The sequence below is a fragment of the Lycorma delicatula genome, chromosome 6 (assembly GCF_047948215.1).
Source record: "Lycorma delicatula isolate Av1 chromosome 6, ASM4794821v1, whole genome shotgun sequence".
Lineage (NCBI taxonomy): Eukaryota > Metazoa > Arthropoda > Insecta > Hemiptera > Fulgoridae > Lycorma > Lycorma delicatula.
In genome coordinates, this window is record NC_134460.1 from 3,237,164 (window position 1) to 3,259,628 (window position 22,465).

Here is a 22,465-nt window from a genome sequence, read left to right on the forward strand (position 1 = left end):
CCAAGGAGGGTGTAGTTGTGAATTAAAGATCCATCCGTTAAAGAAAAAAATTAATCCTTTTCGTTATTTCTTTGCCGCGGTGACAGAAATGGGCTATGAACGTTTCGTCGAGAAAGGTGTGTGTTGTTTAGTCACTTTAGCTACTATTCTGTCTTTCGTAATTTAATTTCTTTTTCAGGTTTCTATAAAACCCGAATACTTTAATCTTTATTTATCGGTATTCTCACAATCACGAGGGGGATAACGAACAGTGCGGGGGTCCAGTGCAAACGGGGCGGAGACCTCTGGGAAGATCGGAATGGCGATCGAAGCAAGCTGTGCGGTTGTCCAAGGGGCCGTCCCCCTGGAAAATTGGTGATGGCGAACGAAGCGACCTCTGCAGCCCTGGAATAGGCTCCGTGGTTCCGTAAGGCCCCGAGGAGCCACTGAGTTGGCTCCGGGGTTCGCCTGGGTGTACATGACCTCTGAGGGTCCAGGTTCTGGCTTAACGGGCCGGCAAGTTTATAATAAAACTATTTTGTAGAAAAGACTACTCCCCACAAACCGATGAATTTTTTATTTATCGCTCACGCGATAAATAAAAAAATTGAATCTGAATATTAAGCTACGACAAATATTTTATTTCAACTACAACAACAATCCGGTTTTGAATCCTTAAATCAGACTTGTTGTTATACCTGAAATTTCGTAAAGGTAAAAGATGAAACTTCATATTTTCCAAGAAATCGTTTGTTTGGTTTTTTCTTGTAGATGAATTTAAGCGGAAACAAAAGTTCGTTTCTGGGCCGATCTTAATGATTGTTTTACCGTTTATTGAAATTTTATACGTATATTTATCGAGGTAATTGTTACCGGTAAACGGTAATACTTACAAAGAACTAATTTTATTTTACAGCGATAATATATTGCGGAGTAGTACATTTCGATAGAGTAGTACCTCTATCCGAACTTGAAATATAAATTTTTATATACAAATAACAAAATGGCGGACAGCGGGAGAACAAAGGAGAAATTACCATTTTTCCTAAGAATATTTTTTGTTTAGTTTTATAAGTCCGAAAAAGTATAGCCAGCCCACCGTTTTAGAAACCCTCTGTATATTATACTGCTTTACTCGAAATATTTACCAGCAGGCCGCTTCTTGAGGAAACGAAGTTTTTTTTTATATATACTGACTCAAGATGGATGATAATTAAAATAATTGTAAAAAAATAAAATCCCCTTCTCTTTTTTTGTGGATTTTATTTTTAGATGATAAAAATAAATTTAAAACAGACTTACTTTGGTTTTTTTATATCGAAGAAAAATGCGAGTTTCATTTTTTTTTTAGCGAAAATAGGTTTCTATGATCGATTAGGTTAGAGTTTAGAAAAAAATCGAAATTAAAGGGAATCGAATATCAAACTATTTATAGAAAGTTTGAAGGTAACTTCCACCGCTGTGCAGAAACAAGTTTTTTGTACGATTCACTCGCTTCGGATGTAAAGAGATTTCAGCGGGACAAAATTAAAAAAAAAAAAAATTGAAACGAGTTTCACGAATGGAATTCTGTTAAGACTCCATTTTCGGGTTAAAGTTTCTTCAGTCTAGTTTTATGTTTTCCTTCATCCTTAGTAACTTTTCTAGTTTCATAATTTAACTTCGTGATAATGTATTTATAAAGCTAAATAGGCGTTAATTCAGCATTGGATTCTGTGTTTTCTAACGCAATTATTTTTTTTTACAGCTAAGCGATTCCAGTACGCTTGTTGTAAGTATTTTTTTATTTTTATATTATATATTTCTAATTATTGTGATGTTAATTCGTTAGCGTAATTGTTTTTTAAGTTAATTAAGCTTGTTATTAACAAATCTTAACGGATATGTTTTTGTTCTTCCTGTTTAGTTTTGTATTATGCGATACGATTAGATCGATTATTTTCAAGTCGTAATCGCATCGTGATGTCATTGACCGACCGAATGGAGACTTTTGTGTCGACTTTACGGAATCGACATTTTACATTTACTTTTTTGTACGGCTGTACGGTAACTTAATGACAGTCATCGTGAGACAGATTTTCATTACGATACAGGTGTTCGACCGATCAAAAGCCGTACTGTTTTTAACCGCTGACCTATTAGAAGCGGGTATTGTTTAACGTATCGGCTGCTTTTTAATTTGATTTTAATCCGATTTTATAATTTGCGAGCAGAGGTGAATTTGAAAGTACACAGATAGGTAACTAGTTTCTATATTGCACCGTTTATCCTTTTGTTAATCGTGTCGGATTCTGAGGAAGAAAGGCTTAACACCGATCCGTATTAAAGAAAAGGAAGAATTTATCGCTAATAACCTATCGCCGTAGAAATTTATTGTTTATTGTATTCCGTAAACGATCTATTCTACATCGATTCAAGTCGGTAATCCCAATACGGTTTTTGGCTTTGAAGAAGTCAGGTTTTCCTATGAAAGCGGGCATTCTTTGGAAAATCCCTCCGGTATATCTGGATGTCTTCACCCGGTATCGTTGCTGGTAACGATTTTACGTCGATAATCTTAAATTTATGTCGCAACAAATCGCTGCTTCTCATTCAGGTACTATTTAACAGACTTAGATTTTTTTAAAAATAAGCCTTATCCGTCCTTATAATTTTATGATATTTGCTTCTCCAGTCTTACATAAAGCGTTTAGCCTGATTCCCACCGATCCGGTTTTTGAATCGTAGAATTTAGTTGTAAGATTAGCGATTCCGTAAAGTTCTTAGGAAATCTGTTTCCCGATTAGGAGATTGTTAGATTAACTCGAATATACCCTCAAAAAAAAAAAAAAATAATCGACCAGATAGACGAATTGTTGCAAACATCTTCGTTTAATTATTAATTGTAACGAATAGGTTTCTAACATTCAACCGTTTGACTACATTCGGTTTGATCCGAATTATACAACCTTTTTTTTCCTGTTTAGCATCCGGGAATCACCTTCAAGTATTACTTTAGAGGATGAATGAAGATTGTATGAGCGTAAATGAAGTGTGGTCTTGTGCAGTCTCAGGTCGACCGTTCCTGAAAGGTTAGTTGAAACTCAACCGCTAAAGAACAGCGATATCCACGATCCGGTTTTCAAAAGCGACTACCTTTACTAGTATTTGAACGTTGGAACTCTCGACTTCGAAATCGGTTGATTTGAGAAGACGCGTTCACCGCTAGACCGACCCGGTGTTTTGAATTATACAACGTATTACGATTCTCGGTAACTTCCTGATCTGTTAAACCTACGAGATGGAAAACACGTATTAATTAAATCACGCGATGTTCGTCTTCTCGTTAATGTATTTATGAATCGGGAATAATTTGTAGGTGTCATTTTTACGTGTTTTTAATCGTGCTATTATCATCACTAAAGATTGTGAACATCGACTTACGTTTATTTATTTCCTTATTGTTCGTTACCCGCTGTTGACCGCCGGGTCAGTTCACACGATACGGTTTCGGTGGTTTTAACGTATCGGTTTTTTCGCGGTCTCAGTGACGCATGTATTCAGCATGTGTACGTCGAATCGCTTTTGCCGATAAATCGTATTCGCCGATTCTGTGATAAAACCGAAATCGAGCCGTTCAGACTATTCAGTTTCCGTACTGGACGGACCAGTGTCGGCGATGACTGACCTGTGTTTGCATCGCATTCGTACAGTATCGATCGCTCCTGTCAACGTATCTGGATTAAAACGTTTTGAGGAAGTTTTTTTTTTAAATTAAAAATAGTGAAATATTGGCTTTAAAATTACGTATATGCGCGCTTAATGTCTGTGTGTGCGCGTAAGGTTCTTATCTCAGGAACGGTTTAATTTAAAAATCATTAAATTTAGTCTAGTAATTTGTGTAAGCGTCGTAACTGGAATATTTGGAAGGGGTTGTGGACTTATTAAAATCTTATTCTCCTGTTTTCCTACCTTATTATCTGTCTAACCGCCGTAAGTGATACAATTAAAAGCAAGCCGTCTATTTTTTAGATCATCGTCATCGCGGAGTTTGATATTCATTTCTTTTTGTTCTACGCTAATATTATAACCGCAAAATAACTACTACATCCTGTGTCCTTAGTTATCTTTACGGCTCTTTCCCGGTTACAAATTAAGTCCTTCGCTTTGTTAATAAACGTTCCACCAACCCGGTATTTTCTTGCCCGCTCGTTCTCTTTTTCGTTACTTCTCGAATCGAAGTTTCGTCTTCGTTTATCTTCCGGTCTTATCTCTCTCGCTTAAGATTCTTGTATAGCAGAAAAAGTCGGATTTTCCTTCGTGTCGATCCATCTTTTACTTAAAGTTGTAATATTTGTTCCGTTACACATTACCGAATGTTTTCTAACGTTTGTTTGAGAGCCAGAATAACCTCCGTTTTAATTTGTACGCTTCCTGGGTTTTAACTTATCGATGAATTTTTAAAATTATTTCTCTTCGAACGATGCGTAATCAGGTTACGGGTTAATTAACCGGGTTACGGTTATGCGTAATTAGGTTAATACTTTTCAGATCTTAGTTTCGCGAGTTGTGCGCACGCCCACGAAGGTTTTTGATTTAGTGTGTGTCCGCTAGGTGGCGCTGGGGTCGAGATATTTCAAAAAATTGTATTTACGGTCTGGTTTGGCTCGTATTCAGAATTTATATTAGTTACGCGAAAATAAATATTTTTTTCAAAAAATGGCATCGCTAGGCGGTCGAGATACAGTTTAACTCCGCTATAACGCGGTTATCGGATTACTTAAGTGACATCCGCGCTATACGCTAACCCCGTTATTTCGAGAAGTAAATTTTAAATCGCAAAGGGGATCGATAATCGAGCGATAATGGTTTAATAGAAAAAGCAAATACAATATATTGTGTACTTAGATAGAAACAAGTTATACGCGGAAGATACGATAGTTTTTCTTTGAATGTAAATTATTTTTAAAATAAGAAGTTATTTTTTTTTTTGTTTCGCGGTTGTACACTTGTTTTTTTTAATAATATATGACTTTACACTTTGCAAATACAATAAATTACGATCGTCAGTGTCACTTCGTTGCTTCATCCGTGTTATTACATTATTTACATTTTCCAGAACCCCTTCTTCCTCCGACAAATCATCGTTAGGTTGTACAACGGAGTTTATAATTTCTTCCTCGGTCATGTAACGGGCGACGGGTGTTTGATTGTTTTCTCGAACTCGCCCGTTAAGGTCACTTACAGATGATTCTCGCCCGGTTCCAGTGCGTGTTCGTCAGTAAAAATACGAACGTTTCCTGTTTCGATGTCTTTTGTATTAGTCTGTGACAATGCCGACCTACAATTTTAATCGTGATAGAATTTACATTACTACATGCTGTTGCAGCGCTGTATACGACGCTTTTTAACGACACAGTTTGAAGAAATTCTGTTACTTGCGATTCTGAGTTTACGATAGCGATCAGCAGCTGTTGTCGGTAATAAGCTTTAAATGCCCGAATAATTCCTGGGTCTAACGGTCGGATCAAAGATGTGATGTTCTCGGTTAAAAAATCGCGATTCTTCCGATTTTCGAACTCGTAAATAATTTTTAAGCGAGGCGCAAATTCGTCGTTAAACCGCGTTAAAAAATATTACACGTCATCCAAACGTTTTTAATATTTTTTAAAAATTACCGGTAATAAATTCATATTAACGTGTTTGAAGGAACGCGGGCCGGCGTACGCGCCGATGAGCAACGGTTTCGATTTCCTGACTTATTAACAAGCAAAAGAAAAGTTACCCTTTCTTTATCGTTTTCATATAAGAGTTACTCGGTGCCCGCTTCGCATATAATGTTGTTGTCGGCAGTAGTTTATAATACAAAGCAGTTTCATCGCGATTATCCAACCGTTCGTCCCTGAAGTTATTCTCTTCTGTATCCGATTGTAATATTGTTTGTGAAAAATGTTCGGTTGCCGTCGCATCTGCCGAGCGAGATTCTCCTTCGATATTTACTCGGCCTATGGCGTGACGGATTTTCTATCGCGATAACCTACCGTAGAAGACTTGAATTGTCCGTTGTTAATTTGATCGTGAAAATTTAGCGCCCGAGCTTGAAGTATCGACCCTGATGGCGGCGCTCCTTCGCTCCGTTTTTGCAAAAACCAAAGATACATGCGCTCGTTTACAACATTAACATCGCCGAGTCTAACCTTTTTGCGATCAAGTCCGACCGTTTAATCTACCGAATCTTATTATTTTACCCGACCGCATATAGTACCTTCAGGCACACCGAATTCCCGAGATAAACCGGCGACCTGACTTAACCTTTTCGATAATTTCTAACTTTTCCTTTACGGAATACGTTTTTCGTTTAGACGACGTGTTAGGCAAATACGAATGAAAGCAAACGCTACAAGATCTAATAAATTAACCGACGTAATAAAACTTAACGATACTGAAAACACAGTAATGAAAGAATCGTACTGAATACAGTAGGGTGACTAGCAGTCTTTTCAGATATTTTGTTGGGGATAGGTTATAACCCGTGTTATATCCGTATCCGCGGTATATCTGGGGCTGTACTGTATTTCGAAAAAAATGTATTTACGGTCCGATTTTTCTCATATTCAGACCGTATACTAATTACGTGAAAATAAATATTTTTTGAAAAAAATGGACCCGATAGGCGGCGCTACGGTCGTGATATTTCGAAAAGTTGTATTTACGGTCCGAATTAGCTCGTTTTCAGAATATAAATTAGTTACGTTACACGAAAAGAAATATTTTTGCGAAAAAGGGAAGAAGGGAAAGAGAGAAAAAGGGAAATCGTTAAATCGTGTGATGTTCCGTAACGTTGAGTTTTTTAATGTTTTATCTAACTTTCATTGTGTTCATTTAATCTATGTATATGTTCAAATCTAGCAATAGCGAAACATCGCCGGGTCAGCTAGTCACAATGTAAAAAGTACGTCCGCGGATGCAATACATCACGGATCTTCGATTGGTGAAGGCCGTTGTATTAGTTTTATTAAAAAAGGAAAAATGCGGTATGAAGTGAACGATATGGCTATCGACGAAAAAAATTGGCCGTGAAATTCAATTGGTTTGTTCTAAGGCGATAAATTTTAATAATAAATCCATTAGATAACATTATGTCGCACATATCATTTCTTCCGCTGAAAAAACAAAGATTTCTGTAACGTAAATAAATTTGTTTTTAACAAAACGATACCGATATCAAAAAAGGTATGACGCTGCATTTCTATTATCAATGTATAAACGATAATAGATAATTAACAATGTTGCGTTCCATATAATAAGCAAAAAATAGAAATATTTGTTACCGGCCCGATTTCATTTACGTGTAATTCTTATCGCATTTCAGAAATAATACGTTTCTTATGATTTGCTTATTCTATACAGAAGAATTGAGAGGAGAGTGGAGGAAGTGTTAGGAGAAGACCAATTTGGTTTCAGGAAAAGTATAGGGACAAGGGAAGCAATTTTAGGCCTCAGATTAATAGTAGAAGGAAGATTAAAGAAAAACAAACCAACATACTTGGCGTTTATAGACCTAGAAAAGGCATTCGATAACGTAGACTGGAATAAAATGTTCAGTATTTAAAAAAAATTAGGGTTCAAATACAGAGATAGAAGAACAATTGCTAACATGTACAGGAACCAAACAGCAACAGTAGCAATTGAAGAACATAAGAAAGAAGCCATAATAAGAAAGGGAGTCCGACAAGGATGTTCTCTATCTCCGTTACTTTTTAATCTTTACATGGAACTAGCAGTTAATCATGTTAAAGAACAATTTAGATTCGGTGTAACAGTACAAGGTGAAAAGATAAAGATGCTACGATTTGCTGATGATATAGTAATTCTAGCCGAGAGTAAAAAGGATTTAGAAGAAACAATGAACGGCATAGATGAAGTCCTACGCAAGAACTATCGCGTGAAAATAAACAAGAACAAAACAAAAGTAATGAAATGTAGTAGAAATAACAAAGATGGACCGCTGAATGTGAAAATAGGAGGAGAAAAGATTATGGAGGTAGAAGAATTTTGTTATTTGGGAAGTAGAATTACTAAAGATGGACGAAGCAGGAGCGATATAAAATGCCGAATAGCACAAGCTAAACGAGCCTTCAGTAAGAAATATAATTTGTTTACATCAAAAATTAATTTAAATGTCAGGAAAAGATTTTTGAAAGTGTATGTTTGGAGTGTCGCTTTATATGGAAGTGAAACTTGGACGATCGGAGTATCTGAGAAGAAAAGGTTAGAAGCTTTCGAAATGCGGTGCTATAGGAGAATGTTAAAAATCAGATGGGTGGATAAAGTGACAAATGAGGAGGTATTGCGGCAAATAGATGAAGAAAGAAGCATTTGGAAAAATATAGTTAAAAAAAGAGACAGACTTATAGGCCACATACTAAGGCATCCTGGAATAGTCGCTTTAATATCGGAAGGACAGGTAGAAGGGAAAAATTGTGTAGGCAGGCCGCGTTTGGAATATGTAAAACAAATTGTTAGGGATGTAGGATGTAGAGGGTATACTGAAATGAAACGACTAGCACTAGATAGGGAATCTTGGAGAGCTGCATCAAACCAGTCAAATGACTGAAGACAAAAAAAAAATGATTTGCTTTTAACGAATGAAATCGGGCCGGTAAGAGTTTTGTAACAAATTTTTCTATTTTTTGCTTGTTATATGGAACGCTTAAACATTGTTAATTATCTATTATTTTATATCATCTATTGTCTATTACATATATTTAATACGCCTTTTTTAAACAAAATTCTAAATTAACAGATTTTGATATTAGAAATGCAGTTTCTTACCTTTTTTGATATCGGTATTGTTTTGTTATCTGCGAGATCTTACCGGTACGGTTAACAATTTCATTGTATTTTTTTCGGTATAAATTATATTTATTATAATAACTGTCGTTATTATATTTAACTTTCACGGTTTCGTGTTAGATATAATTAACTGAAATATTTCGATCTATTACGCGATTAATGCGTTCAGTTTAATTCGTTAAACCTGGATTTTATTAATTATTTAATTAATCATTAACTTAACCGTTTTAAATAAATAAATAGCATCTCGATATCGCAGATAATTGTATTTTACGCGATTAATTAAGATTTATTTATTGCAGTCGACCTAATCGTATCGACGGTATCCGTATCGCATCAGAACAGAACCGTTCCTACTTCTTGTTCGATTAAACTTTTCGCTTAAGTAGCAGTCGTTTGTAATTTTATCAGGATACGTAAAACGTGAATTATAACCGTTAAACGGACATTTATATTCCGTAGGGTTGTATTTTTTGTTAATAAAAGTTATTTTTTTACGTCAAATAACCGTTAAAACGTTGGCGATTTTTTCTTTATTCGAGTGCACTTGTTTTTTTAGCCCTATTCTTTGCCGTTATAATAATCGTTTAAATTTATTTTTTTATCTGCACTCATGTAATGTAAGTATCTAACTACAATAACTAAAAGCTATTCGTTTATTTATTAACGGTAAACGGTGTTTTTATTGTTAGTATTTAAAAATTATTTTGAGATTGTAAAACAGATTTTCTTTTTAATACTCGAATATAATATTTTCAGTTTAGGTTAGATTTTTATTAAAGTTGTGAGGTTTTGGAAAACGTTTTCAAAAATCTCACTCTTGTACGTGCTTTTCTTCAACTCGCTTTCGTTCCGCGGTACAGTAGACATGCGCAGTAGGTACGTATGCACGAACGATTCATTCTTTCTAACGATTTATACTTCTTTATACGAACGATTTATTAAAAATTATATTTCTTTTGGGTATAATGCAAAAAAAATCTGTTTTTAAATTCTTTCCCGTAAAAAAGGATGGTGCGTCTTTTTTGTTTGTTTAATGTATGCGCTAACGTTTTTATTTTAGCTGCTATTGGCGCAGAGCGGATCTCGTGGTACAACATATGTGTTCGACGTATGTTTCGGTATATTTTAATATATTAATTATTTTTCGTAGATGATGTAACGGTTAGCTGTATTTTGTTTGCGTGTTTGTGAAATAGAAAAGACGGAATAAAACGGTCATCATCTCCGCGCAAGAGGCGGGTACGGAATAGAGAATAAAGCCGAGCGTGCAAGATCGGAAAACGATAACCAAAAAGCAAAGAAAACCGATCGACCCGTCGTAGAAATTCACGAGACCGGTGTCGATCGCTGTTTTGTTGGATTCAAATAAGTCAACGGTGCAATTTTAGTTCAGAAAGAGAACGCCGGTGCAACTTAAAGCGTAAAGCTGACGAAATCACCAGAAGAGCGAGAGTTTCATCGGCGCTTAGACGTCAGGGTTATTCGTAAATTCTTGGAGCAGAGTCGACTGAAGAGGGCGAGGCTCGATTTGAAAGTGAACGCCAACCGCTTAGTGGTTTTAGACTTAAAAATAATTTTTATATTTTTAAGTCTAAAACCGATCTATCGAAAATAATATTTTTTAAATATTTTTTTAGATTTCGGAAGCGATGGCATTCGCCTAATCCGTAAACCATTCGGTTTCCTGCCGTGTACGGCTATGGAATTGTTAAACGACGGATGCTAGCTTCGATTCTGTCGACGGCATCAACGGTGCACAAAGTGCAAGTAATTACTGTAGACTGTGCTGTTGTCTATTCGGGTTAGCCTCGATAGAGTTAGATGCCTTGATGATGAAGTCCACCGGACTTGGCTGGTGGTTAACTCGTCGTCGCAAATCACCCGATTTCGAAGTCGACAGTTCTAAGGTTCAAATCCTAGTAAAGGCTGTTACTTTTATACGGATTTGAATACTAGATCGTGGATACCGGTGCTCTTTGGCGGTCGGGTTTCAATTAACCACAAATCTCAGGAACGGTTGAACTGAGACTGTACAAGACTCACTTCATTTACACTAAAGTAACGCATCAAACATGTACAAAAATTATACACTTTTTATGAAATCTGAAGGACCTTATTTATTTATTTATTTTTTTTTTTTACTTTTATAAATAAATATTTCTTCCGTTGTGAGAATTTTTTATTATTTATCAGAAATACTTGATGAAAATCTCTACATTAAAAAAAACAAAAGAAAAAACATTGGTTTCAAAAACTTTATTTAATACGGGTTGTTATAATTTTCGTGCCCTTTTACGTGTTTAATTGCTTCGTCAATTTCTTCGTATACACACTACCTGATCATCATCGTGGGCGCTTGTAAGCGTATAGATCTTAACAATCGTTGTCGGTTTAGGTTTTGATTTTATCCTTATTACAATGATTCTATCGCTATGCGTTTCGAAATACTCTACTCTATTTGAAGCCGAGTTAATTATTCTAAAATCAGCTGATAAAAAGTCGTTTTCCTCTTCCTACCGAACTTCGCTAATTCCTACTATATCTACATTTATCCTATCCATTTCCCTCTTTAAATTTTTTATCCTACCGACTTTTTTTAGACTTCTAACGTTCCACGCCCCGACACGTAGAATGTTATTTTTCAATTTTCTGGTGACGTTTTCCTTAGTAGTCCCCACCCGGAGATCCGAACGGGGAACTGGTTTACCTGCGGAATATTTTACCAAGGAAGGCTCTTCCATCTTTGTTATATGAAAATGCAGAGAACTACATTTTCTTGGGGAAAAAAGCGGCTGTAGTTTTCCATTGCTTTCAGCTGCGCAGCACTCAGAGGACTGAGTGATGTTGATATGGCCGTTTAAGTCGTTCTGACTGACGCCCCTAACAACTACTGAAAGAGCTGCTGCCCTGTTTCAGGAATCGTTCCTTAGTCCGGCTCTCAATAGATACCGTTCCGATACGGTTGCACCTTCGGTCCAGCTACTCTTTATAGAGAGCACTCAAGCCCCCTCACCGTCGGCAAGGTCTCTGATTCATAGAGGGAGAATTAAAGACTATGACGATCAACATTTTTCTGAATCGGTAAGTCACCGAGGAACAATCGAACGGTCATCGCATCTTCAAACTATCGATCGTAGCGTTTGTTAATTTCTTAAGTCGGTACAAAAATTTACTAGAATAAATTTGTAATACGACGGTTAAGTGTTACCGCTGATAATATAAACTACAGAAAATAAATAAATAACATTTTTTTAATCAGCAAACGAGGAATTCTCCTTTCAGAATAATCAACTCTTGTCTAGTGCCGATACTGCTTTAGAAGTTTTAGATGCGTCATTCGAACTAAAAACTGTATTGGATCTTCTATAAAGTAAAAAGTATAAAAATCAGTTTTATTGTTACATACGCTCTTCAAACTGTGATTTGATAATCTTTAGGAGTGGTCTGACGCTTTGCGATGCCGTTTGTAGTAAAACTTCAATGATAAACTAGGTCGTCAAATTTTAGAGCAAAACATTTAGAAGGTACATATTGTACTTGGAAAAAGTACAATTCAAATGTACCTATGTAAGTGTTTCAAATGTATTAGAAATGAAAGAATTACTTCTCCGGGTCTGTTGGTGACTGTTTGCTCGCATTAGAGAAATTTAAATTATCATCGGCGCTTCCTGTTAGGAATAAATGTTCCTGAAACTATATTTTAGAATCTACGTTCGCTTTTTTACTTTCGTCTTGTGTTATCGATAGGAAATAATAAATAACTGATGACGCCGATGCTACCAGGCGTTTAGTTTTTAAGAAACATTTATAAGATTAAAAAATAATAATAATAAAGTAAGAGAAAATTAAAAAAAAAAAAACTCATCGATTTGCAATATTTTAAATGATAATACAAATAATTTATTCACAGCTAATCAAACGGAATTCGAAAATTAATCGAACATTTACGAACGAAACAGTCGCAGCTATATATGACTTGTATCAGCTCGACTCGCACATCTGGTGTATACAGTTGTACATATATTTCATTATTTTTTAATTTTTTTTCTAAAGTTGATGACATCGGTAATCGATTGTGTATATGAGAATTATCTCCTTATATGGTGCAAGCATCCTTATCGAATTTCGTGTTTGTTTGTTAAACCGTAAATGACATTGAACACTTATAATGAAAGGCGTTAAAAAAAAATTGAAAGGAGTTAAAAATTGATTAACGATCGTTAAAGTCTTTTCTGATTTAATTAAAATTCCAGAACCTTGTTTTGATTATTTTTCTAATTTACTCCTTTTTAAATTTTCCCTCTTACAATTTCGGATTTTACATGAGTTTTCCGTTTACGGGACGTTAAAAATAACTAATTTGTAAATAATCTATTTATTTTCACGTTTTGAAGTTGGTTTTCTAATGTTATTTTTGTTTATTTCCGGTACACGTACTTTCTCCCCCGTAAATTGTGTGAACAGCTCTACAATCGATGCATATGCAATAACAGTAAAAAACAGTTTTACGCTTGTAAAAACATGAATTCTGTCTTTAATAATAAGGTTTTTAAAGATTTTTTTAGGTAGATTTCATAAGAAAGCTACCTATTGTAACGGGTACCGTGACTCGACTTATGGAAAATTTCGACATATCTTCGCTTTTCACGCACCCCAGACCCCAAAACCACCATCAGTTCAAAAGTTTATATAAACATTTATATATATGTTATATCTACATATATATTTCACTTTCTTGTGGACACGGTAACTGCCGTAATTTTGCGCCAACCACTTTCAAATTGATACGTAAAATATAACGACCCAAAATCTCGGTCGAGTTCGTTAACGGGCAAATTCGGACCGTGGGGGTGGAAACGGGGGCTTTTTCGGAAAAGAAATATCGCTATAACTTTCTCGTTAAGTAAAATATGGAATTCCTACTAATAGCGAGTTCCTACTGTTCTTCGGATAAGAGCCGAAAACTTATCTAAGTAAAATTTTTTGATATCACAAACTGTTGGTCCAGGGGGTAGAAAAAACGGGGTTTCGAAGACAAAAGAAATCTTACCTTCCTTAATAGGCGTACCTGTCAAATCGGTTTAAAATGGCCATTAATCCTCTAAACATTACCTTAAAACCTTTGTCATCAACGGTGTAACAATTTTCGATATGACCAACCCTTACGGCAAGGTACGACAAAAATGTTGCTGGAATTGTAAGATTGGGCTTGTCATATGCTAAACAAGTGAAACTCTTTTTTACATGCAACCGTTGTATCGAGTAAATTTGAATTTTTTCTTAACTTAACGATGGAAATTTCTTTATCCCGTACTTAGCACCGGTGAAATTTACTTCCATCTTCCGGCGTGCCGATAGGAATTTTTTGCTTATTTTTTTACGCGTATAGTTATAGATCTTTAGATGAAATCGCTATATCTACTATACAAGGCTTAATCGATTGTCTGTATCTGTTTTCTTCTTTTTTTTTATAAGTGGACGCATATGTCACAGATTTGTTTTGCTGTTGAATAAGGAGTGTTGATTTGTAATATACACATATTATATAGAATTATATTTTCTTTAGAGATTTAAACGGTGTAGGATTGGTTTTCTGTGCCAGATATAACTAAAGATAGAATTTGTGATGTTAAGCCCGTTAACAATGATTAATGACTGCGGGAGAGTAACTTAAATATAGGGAAGATAAAAAAAGCCTATTATAAAATTAGAATCGTATTTAAATCTACATAAGAGGCGTTTGTTTAGACTCCGCAGTTGTGCATCTGCAGTGTAACTAATTGTGACTTGTCGGTTTAACTCATTTTTTTTTTTAATAATATTTTTACCGTAGAGTATCTTGTAAAAATAAATAAATATATATATATATATTATACTTTTTTTGTTTTTTATTTTTGCGGTTTTCGAAAATAATTAAATAGTTAATTTCTACTTTCTCGGCTCCGTTGCTGCTGCTATAAAGGGAAATTAAAACGATCGGCCATAATTTTGGATATCGGTGTTTTTTCTTATACCAGTATTTCAAGACTTCCTTAATTTTGAAAATACAAATAAATTATAGAAATTTTCGAAAGATGTATGTAGTATGTGACGTCTGTCGGCCTGTATTTCGATTAATAGATTCGGACTGACAACATCTGTTTTGAAAAGGCTCAAAAATTTATATATATGAGGCGTTTACGGCGTTAAATTTTGGACAAAATTAAAAAAGAGAAGCGGTAGTTTTAGCCGCTTTTAATTTTTGCCTTTTTGTGCAGGGTTTGTAGAAAATTAAACTTTAGTACGATGAAAGTGTACTGTTAAAATACTTAATATTTCAAGCTTTTAAGTCGATCGGAAGTTAGGGGTGGAAGAATACTCATCGTTATTTGTAAACGGGTTTCATTTCGTCTGTCGAAATTCGTTAACCAAAAAAGTTAAAATTTTACTAATACCCCAGCGATGGCCTGATTTTCGGTCCCATCGGGCGACGGAGCATACCCGTGTTTGAATAATGTAAAGTCAAACTGACTTATTGAAGCAAATAATTGCTCCGATAAATAAAGTTTTAAGCACTAAAAAGCAAGAAGACTGAATGTGATCGGTACTTAAATGTACAATTTTTTAAACTTCTGTTTTTAAGACTAAAATCCTGATGATAAAAACCTCATCGGGTCAAGAGAGTCGACCGGGATCCAAATTTGTTTTTCTAAGAATTTTGATTTTCTTTCTGGTTTATACCGTCTTTCTTAATACTACATAATTTTTAAGGTAAAAAGGTCATTTTTATCAAGGGGTGTCAAATCAATCCAGCGTTTTTTAACTGAATATTTTTATCTTTTTTTATTATTTTATTACTATAAACCAGGAGTAATAACCAAATAAAATGAGTAACCAGAGCAGAGAGGCGTCGATCGTTTTTATTGTATAGTGTAACAGTTTTTCGCCCTTATCTTTACTTGCAGAAATTTAATTCTTTGTCGATCAATTTATCACAGCTACTGATAGACCTCTCTCTCTCTCTCTTTTTCCTGTTTAGCCTCTGGAACCGCCGTAAAATATTACTTCAGAAAATGATACGCATGAATGTACGAGTAAATGAAGTGTAGTCTTGTATAATCTCAGATCGACCGTTCTAGAGATGTGCGTTCTAGAGATTTCCTGATAGACCTAGGAAATTTTTGCTGCCGAATCGTGATAATTCTGTCCAGCGGTAATCGCCTTAGCAGCTCTAGATAAGGTTTTCGTCGGTTGTTATTTGCAGATTTTTTTATTCCTGATATGCTAAGTTTGAATTCGGGTGGGCTTTGTTTTTTTTTTACGATAAAAAATTCCTCTTTCATTAGTAAATATAATTTTTTTGTTAACTTTTAGTTGCTAAAATAAAGGAATAATATTGTATTTTCAATATAAACCCGTACCGTACGTATTTCTACGATAGAAAAAGGCCAGATTTCTTTTCATATTTATTTAGGTTCGGTGTGATTTGTGCGTCGTATACGTTTATAACAGCGAGTGCTTTAGAAAGGCACAAAAATATCTGTGGAAACGATATCAAAGAAAATCGATTATAAAGATCGGAAACGACCACAGGTAGTGCGGTTTAAAGCTGCGTTCAGCAAACCAAACGTGTGGAGATCTTACGATTCTGGACTTTATGGTGGGTGTTCAAAAGATGTCTGATGAGATTTATCGAGTCTGATTGCTGTATACGGCCGTGCGTTGTTACGGAGACTGGTTTGCATTGCATTCTCCCGTCACCAGCCCGTTCGGTCGCCTTAAAGCATAAGATCGAATGCCTGTGCCGCTAACGGGAACTGAGCCTCGAACAGTTTAGCAACCGATATCCTAACACAGCTCGAAGAGCTTATCTAACAGCGTAAGCGGACTAAGCGCGGCCCCATACACCACCGGCTTACGTGTCCCAAACACTCGCTTGTCATATATTTGCTAAAACGGGTAGGCGCATCCCGTCAACTAATAAAAATATTTATGACATCCAGAATAACATTTTTTTCGTCTAGGCAGCAATTCGCTACCACGCCTAGGTTTTCCACAGCTACATGCGCATCTTTAAACCGTACGGTTTAAAGATGCCGTTCGGTTAGACAAATAGTCACGTACTTCGGCCTGCAGGGCTACGGGAACATTGCGGCGTTCAACTCATAGAGGACAGAACTCCCAACACAAGGAAGGATATGCTGCTACCTCAATGTCAATAAAAATTGCCAAAACATATATATAGTCGGCCTTTCCACCTCGGCAAGAGCATTTAAGATGCAATCTTCAGTGCCAACCTCTTTCGTGAAGCCATACTGGCCTCGATTTGGAAAACAATTCACCTCAATGCTTTTTCAGAGTCGTTTCAAATCCAGCCTTTCAAGCAAGTTATCGATTACCAGCAAGAGGCTGACGGTCGATAACTAATGACCTCACTCGCATCCTTACCTGGTTTTATAAGAGCACCCTCACCAAAGTCACTTTCCAACAAACCCCGAGCATCCCGAGAACAGCCGTCCTAGCGGCTCTCTTATGACAGGCATTACGTGGTAAAATATATCCGGGTCAAAGTCGGTCAGTCTCCAGTGCCTTTTATAATGCCATTTGGGAAACCACTCGGTCTATATCTACGGGATCCACAGATCGCGCGCCAGGCAATGGTGTCTTATCTGCCCTGACGCCGACTTCTGCTTTACCCTCCAGAGCATCTGGAAACAGTGTATCCCAGAACGCCTGGTAAGTCGCCACAGACGTTAAAGTGTGGTCACGACCACCAAACCCGTATCGATCACTGGACAGCACGTGCAATAGCTTTGGCCGATAACATGAATTTGCGAGCTGCCAGGGGTTGCGCTGCAAATCTTGCCATGACTTGAGTCTGGCTTCCTTGATTGCATGAACATATTCATTACGGGCTCAGCGATAGATCCGAAGACTCTCAGCGCGCACGTCATCAACGATAATCCTCGTTATGGGGCGAATGTGGTAACTTCTCCTAGCGGATCTAACACTTACACGCAGCACGCTAAGGGCAGAGGACCACCACTTTTTCCCGGGTTTCCGCCTGCGTTTAACAGACGGCTTTTCCGGAAGCAGTGGTCGTGACGGCTCCAGCCACTCCAATCAGGGGACTGGCCCCTACCTAAGGGTCCGTCCATTGGCCGAGGCTGCCGTAGGACCCTATCCCAGCCAGTCTTGATGGCCCGGGCGAATTATTCAGTCATCAATTCCACCTCCTCCCTGTGCTCCATGCGCTATTCAAATCCCTGCAAGGCAGCTGCGCACTCGCGCCGCTGCCTGTACTGTTCAGGTTCCTTAGGTTATAGCGACCCACAACTAGAGCTCTTAGACCGCCTCCGTAAACGATTTTATAGGTTATAAGACTATGCTCGCTCACACTGGCCTCGGGCCAGACAGTTCAACTACTTGTACTTCATAGCAAGTCGCCCGTCACCAAAGTGACGTCGATGTATCTTTCTCTTAGTTCAGAAGAGAAAGTTGGCGGTTGTTTTGGGTCGTTAATCAAGTACAGATTCCAGGCTTCAATGAACTGTTCGAGACCAGCGCCTCTGGGGTCAGAGAGTGGTGAACCCCAGGCGGGAGACTTGGCGTTAGCGTCTAGACCAACCAGCACTCTGATGCCTGGGAGTTCGTCCAGAATGTTGCCCGACTTCACCAGAAAGTCATCGACATTTCATTCAAGCTCGAAGTATCCCGACACTAGTACGACATCGAGCGTACCCCCTCGTGATTCGCACGACGATGAATTGCTCATCAGACTAATGAGGCGTCCAGAACACACCCGACGAATCTGATCCAACCACGACCGTGGAGAGCGGCCGTCTCACACGAGAATGAATAACATCCACCTTGCAGAAACCGACCACCCTACCCCCGACTGCGTACTGCTCCTGGACCAAGAGGACCTCGAGGTTGTACTCGTCAAGGAGTTTCATGGCTTCACTGGTGGGCGCTTAGGAGTGATTAGGTTTAATTGTCCCAGTCGCAAGCGGTCGACATGGTGGAGTTCGTTTCCAAAGGCTTCCCCTTATTCAGGCGTCGCCATAATCTATATTTTTTTCAGCTCTCGACCGAGCAATGTCGTACACCCTACACTGCCTATCCCCGACCCCGTGTCCAACATCGTTGCCTTTAACCAAAAGACAGACGACCACCTACTTGTCAGGGCAATTAGCTGCCGTGTGCCCTGGAAGAGCACAGTGACGATACACCTCCGACTGCCCTCTGCAGCGAGGAGAGATGTGACCAAAGCATTGCATTTGAAGAACCGGGAGACTTCTGTATTGTCGATAACCCTACGGCCCACCCGAAAAACAGACGTCCACCGGTCACCAAGACCTGCCGGATCTTAGGCAAGGTCTCTATAACTCAGTGACTCTTTGCGGCTTCCTTCTTCCCCAGCTTCCAAAGACGCCTCTTCTTCTTGAAAACTACACAGAAGCCTCCGACAGATTTACCTAAGCGAGAAAACGCGGAACCCGCCTTGCCGACACCGCTGTATCCAAGAGTGTCTGACAACATTGCACGCGCGCTCTCGACGCTTACGCCCGCCTCTTATTTAATTTCAGCAACGATCACCGTCCGTAAGGTCACAAAATGCTTAATTGTTGTCGTTGTGGACGCCGGTCCACGGACGACGTTCGCGACTTTCATTCACCACATCATGGCCGATTCGAAATTTTTTGACGGGTCAAACGCTTGAATCTTCGACAAGGTAGCGCCTCCGATCCGTGCCTGTAGTGGAGTAAATAATTCAAAGGATTTGACGCCTTCGTCGGCGAGAAATTGAATTGGTTTGCTTGGTATTTCTCCCGCCACTATTCCAGTGTAGTATGGCGCGGTGCCATACTCCATTGGCATACGTTTCCCAACCGCTCACTTGTCATATATTTACTAAAATGGGTAGGCGCACCCCGTCAACTACTAAAAATATAATATGACATCCATAAATTAAAATTTACATTAACAAGACAGCAATTCACTGCCACTTTTAGGTCGCTGAATTCCAGAAAGTACCTGTCCACCATATTAAAGCGCTTGGAGCCCTAATTGGCTGGTGGTCAGCCATATATATCTCAAGGTTAGATTCCCACAGCAGTGCGTTAGGTGTCTTTCCGTAAGTAAAATATTGATGTCGGTTGAACATAGCAACCGCATCAGGGAACTCCCACGCGGTCCGACAATGCGGCTCTCGCTACATTGACTCGCCTTTTATGAGTGGGCAATTTTTCCCTTGACCTTTAAGTTCCAGGGTGGACCGGTCTCGCCCCCCCCCCCTCCCACGTCACCACCAAGAGCACGGCAGTCAAACATCAGATGTTCATTTGCAGACGCAGACGCACACCTCATCAGCTGTCAGGCGGAACTGAAACAAATATTGGTTCAAATTAACATTGTTGTTGAACACCTGGGCACCCGTTTTTCTTAAAACCGAACTCGAGGCGTACCATCTACCCAGATGCCGTATAAACTTGTACAGGGATTTCCCTAGTCGTGGTATCTCATTCCAGCTGCCATGTTTTCATCACGAGGCTCTGCAGCCTCTTCCGCAGGCGAGAGATGGGCGACTGAACGAAATTTAGATCCGGTGCATTGTGATCACCGTTCCGTTCCGGTACTGGCCAGGCCCGAAACCGCATCCCAATTACCTCGGCCACCCGGCCTCTTCGCAATCTCCACATGGCTGTCCGATCTTTCACCACTAAATCGATTGGGGAGCCTTTCCCAATGCGGTAGCAGCCTCGTAGGAGATTGTTTTAAAAAACACCACTGCATACAATTAAGGCTCTGCAATGGGCACTCCTTAAATTTTGAAGAAGTGCTCTATTCATATCCAACCTATGCGCGCAAACGGGCGCCGCGTAAGAGATCATGCTTTTCAAGACACCATGTACATTTAACGCCAGACAACCCTTCCGAGCAATCATCCTAAGTTTGTGCATCACGGAGACGCGTCCGCCGCTACTGGCCTAATGTGAATAAACAGCAACTTCTCATGAAACAAAACACCTAGGTACTTATGAACTCTCACTCGGCTGATTACACAGCCTTTATACTTATGCGGGGGTTTCGACTGTACTATAGTTTGTCTGCACCCTTGAGAAGCATAAACTTCGTCTTGGGAACAGAAATCTTTAAATTTTGATTGTCCGTCTAGCCCTCCGCGCTGGATAAGGTCGCTTGCGCTCGATCTTCCTGCTGCGGTCGTGAATTACCACAAACTAAAAAAGGAGACGGTCATCGGCGAAAGCCTGAGCCGTGCCCTTATGGAATGTCAATCCCAGAAAACTATCAAATACCAGGTTCTACAGCAGGGGACCGAGAAACGAACCCTGCGGGCTTTCCTTGGTGACGGAATTTTCCACAGCTAGATGCGCATCTTTAAACAGAGACGTACGGTTAGACAAATAGTCACGTACTTCGGCCTGCAGGGCTACGGGAACATTGCGGCATTCCAACTCATAGAGGATAGAACTCCAACACAAGGAAGGAAATGCTACTACCTCTATGTCAATAAAAATTTCCAAAACATATATACAGTCGGGCGCTTTCCACTCCGGCGAGAGCATTTAAGATGCAGCCTCAGTGCCAACCCCTTTCGTGAAGCCGTAGTGGCCTCGATTTAGAAAAACGTTCACCTCAATGCTTTCCCGCAAGCCGTTCCACAACCAGCCTTCAATCAAGTTATCGATTACCGGCAAGAGGCTGATGGATCGATAACTGCCGACCTCACTAGGATCCTTTCCTGGTTAAGAGCGAGCACCCTCCCCAAAAGCCGCTTTCCAACAAGTCGGGAAGCAGCCCCGGATAAGGCTGAGAGAAATCTCAGCCCCGCATTTGTGTTGTTCGTCGGTTCGCGCGGCACAATACCGGTTTATATTTGTACGAACCTCGTAATAATTTACTGTACGATTGTTCATGAAAACGGGTAATAGTTTTATTAACCGTCCAGATAAATTCTCTTAAACGATTAGGCAAATTTTGCCCTCGCGTAAAGCCGGACCTAAGAAGGCCGCTTTCTAACGATAATTCAAGCCTCGATCTCTTGTAGCGCTAAGGAGTGTGATGTAATTTTATCGAGTCTTTAAAAGAAATATAACATTTTTAATGTTTAATACATTGTTAATCGCGCCGATTTAAATTAAATACAAAAAAAAATCGAAAAATAAGATTGCAGCTGGCGCTATCGAGAAAAAATAATTGTTTCACGTTTTTGCAAAAGTAAACATTTAGAAAAAAAATTAAAATTAAGAAAACATGTTAACGATAAAAAAACGAGGTACTGTTAATTTCTAAAGCTATGTTTTATTAATGTTATCTTACCTATATGGTCTCGGCTCTTAATGTTAAGATTGTGAATTGTGTGTCTGTTGTATAAAAGTTAGTTGAAAATGTGTATCAATAGCCGACGTTGACTTAATGATCGATACTAAAACCGAGAATGTTTTCGAATTGTTTGATACATATGCGCGTTAACGTTTCAATATTTATTGATTATATAATAAAATAATTTTATTTATCAGCGTTACTGCTCGTCGATTCATCTACGTTTACGACGATAGAATCAAATTACGGTGTCCAAACATTTTTCATCTAAAGGTTTTGAGGTAGGAGTAAATTGAATGTCACCGATTCGATTATCGATTTA

At 38.4% G+C, this 22,465-nt stretch overlaps 1 protein-coding gene across 1 annotated transcript in view; it reads left to right on the forward strand.

The window, feature by feature from the left end:
• Positions 1–22,465, forward strand: part of LOC142326644 (signal-induced proliferation-associated 1-like protein 2) — a 370,917-nt gene that overhangs the window by 44,345 nt on the left and 304,107 nt on the right. The window contains exon 2 of the mRNA XM_075369241.1: positions 1,727–1,750. The gene's annotated coding sequence lies outside the window, so the exon portion shown is untranslated. The remainder of the gene's footprint in view (positions 1–1,726; positions 1,751–22,465) is intronic.